Source organism: Microtus ochrogaster, chromosome 22 (genome assembly GCF_000317375.1).
Source record: "Microtus ochrogaster isolate Prairie Vole_2 chromosome 22, MicOch1.0, whole genome shotgun sequence".
NCBI classification, from domain to species: Eukaryota; Metazoa; Chordata; class Mammalia; order Rodentia; family Cricetidae; genus Microtus; species Microtus ochrogaster.
The window spans coordinates 20,155,506-20,158,335 of NC_022023.1; the positions used below are offsets into that span (position 1 = coordinate 20,155,506).

Below are 2,830 nucleotides of genomic sequence, written 5' to 3' on the forward strand. Positions count from 1 at the left end.
TGTAGACCAGGCTGGTCTTGAACTCACAGAGATCCGCCTGCCTCTGCCTCCCGAGTGCTGGGATTAAAGGTGTGTGCCACCACCACCCGGCAAGATTTTAATTCTTGAGTTTAGAGTTAAAATATTTTATAACAGATTATACTTTGTTCTTTATTGCTATTTATTATTATTATTTTTTTTTTTTCGGTTAACACTAGAGATTGAACTTAGGGCATCACATATGCTATAGGCAAGCACTCTACCACTGAATTAAACCCTTAGTTATATACTCATTCATTTTGGAAATTAAGTATTTTCTTACAATTATATTAAAATAATTTTTTTGTATGTATATGTGAGTGTACTTGTGGAGGTCAGAGAACAGCTTGTGGGAGTCTGATGTGTGCTTGGGAGATGGAAGACAGGTTATCATGCTTGGAGTTGAGAAACTATCTGCTGAACCGTCTCACTGGCCTTGTGTATTTTCACACAGGGTCTCAAGTGCCCTAGTTTGACTTTGGTCTTACTATGTAGCTGAGAATGACGTTGAGCTCTTTATTTTTATGCCCTCCTTTTCCAAATCCTGGAATTACAGGTGCATACCACCATATATAACCCTTTGATTTATATGTAATAGTTGATATTTTTTTCTTTAAAAATTTTTTTAAGATAGAATGTCATTTTTGCCTGAATCATATGCCTTGCCTAGAATTTACTTTGTAGACCAGGCTGGCCTTGAACTATGGCAGATTTTCCTGACTCTGCTTCCCCGTTAAGATTACAGGTGTGTGCCACAAACCCTAACTTCAGGATAGGTACTTTATTTTTAATTTTTATTATTTTTGAGGCAAATCTTGTTTTATTACCCAGGCTAGCCCCAAATTTACAGTGATCCACACTCGCTTTAGTCTGATGGTGAGATTACAGGAAGGTGGCACCTCCTGCTGCTCATTGTTGTCTTTATTTACTCAATACGTAGTCTAGGCCTTCACTCTCCAAGTTCCAGGATTACAAGCGAGTCCCCCTTTACCTAGCTGTTCATTATTTCTAGTTAAAAAAATTCTGTGTAGTGAAAACATGGAAAGATTTTTAAATAACAGCCCTTTCCATTTCCATGGTGTACTGTCCCTTTAACTGTATGAATTCTGTAGATCCTTTTTGAAAAATGTAGATGTCCAAAACTTAGTATACCAATTCAGGAATATTTTCCACTAAGGTATGCAGTTACGTGTTGTCTAATTATTGGGCAAATTTGAATTTCTTAAACCAAATTCTAGAATACTAATACAAATTCTGCCTGCTCAGTAATAAATAAAAGTAGTTACATTATATGTATATTTTAAAGAACTTTGTAGAGCAGTATTTAATATTGTCTTGCCTGAACACACCCAATTTCTATTGTGTTTTACATACGGACTTGGAGTTGGAGACTGTAAGCTCTAAGCAGGGATGGCTTAGGTTTTTCTTGTGCTTCAGTCTCATGAGCTGTGGGGGGACTCTTCTGCTTTTATTTGGTTGTTGTTTTATTCCTGTCTAATGGCTTTGTGGGATGTTTTCTGAAATGTCCTTGATCACATTATGGGAAGGCATCACACTTTGCATATAATGGCACTCTGAGCTAATAACAAGTGTAATGAAATCTACTGTGTGTGGGGATGTGAATCAGAGAGAGAGAGAGAGAGAGAGAGAGAGAGAGGAGAGAGAATTATTTATTCATTTTCAGTGTTTTGAATTGGGAATCTGTCACGGACTTATGTCAAAATGAAACTGAGTCATTATTAGTCCGAGATTGGAATTGTTGGTGGAAGTATTCTGGCTTGGGGATATAGGCTATCTAGAAGCCAGTTTCTTCTTTTCCTGCTGTGTCTTTTAAGAAGAGAAAGGAATTCTCTTTGGCACTTAGCGTGTTCAGTAAAGCCCTTGCACCAATATCCAGGCCCATTATATTTAAAAGTGGCTTTTGCTCACTGCCCGCTTGGGTGGGAGTCAGTTGTCTATGTTCCACAGCCTCCCTTTTGTGATAATGAAAGTCGATGTTTCCAGCTGATTAGTATTTGAGCTGCTTGTTTGTTTACATTTCTTTGGAGTCTCATTAGCTATATTTTGGTAGTTTTTTTCCACAGTCCTTCAAATTTGGGAAATTTTTTGTTGGTGTTTCTTTTGTTAAGTGAAATAGTTTTTAATCAAATTCTTGGCTCTCTTTTTCTCTTAAATGTATTTATTTTATGTGTACTGGTGTTTTGTCTGCAAGTAAATATACTCACCTGTGTATACCTACTGCCCTTAGCGTTCAGAGAAGAGTGTGCCTCCCCTGGAACTGGAGTTATGGATGTTGTGAGCCTCCATGTGGTGATAGGAACCAAACTCGGGTCCTCTGGAGGAGCAGCCAGTGCTCTTAACTGCTGAGTCAGGTCCAAGTTCTTGCCTCTTTACTGCGTTGGTACCTACAGAGTATGGGTGACTGGGGAGTCTCCTTTGAAAAGGCACTTTTAGTTGGCTTTCCATAAGTAATGAGCAATTTTACTTGTCTAAGAGCTGTATGTGTGTGAGGGCAGGAAGTTGATGTTTATTTTCGCTTAATCTCCACTGCTTCTTTCTCCTTGTGGGGCATGCTGGCAAACACCTGTAATCCCAGTTCTTGGGAGGCAGAGGCTGAAAGTAGTAGGTGTGTCTTGGTGAGCTCAAGGCCAGCCTTTTCTACTTAGTAAGATCCAGGGCAGGCAGAGGTGTATAGTGAGTTCCTGTTTCAAAAAACCAAACCAAATAAATACTTTTCTTTTTTCTTGTTCTTGAAAATTAAAACATAATGTGCCCAATTTCAAACACCTGCCCCCCCCCTTTTTTTTTTTTT

At 38.6% G+C, this 2,830-nt stretch overlaps 1 protein-coding gene across 7 annotated transcripts in view; it reads left to right on the plus strand.

The window, feature by feature from the left end:
• Chd2 (chromodomain helicase DNA binding protein 2) overlaps positions 1-2,830 on the plus strand; it is a 131,569-nt gene that overhangs the window by 46,470 nt on the left and 82,269 nt on the right. The window lies entirely within an intron of this gene.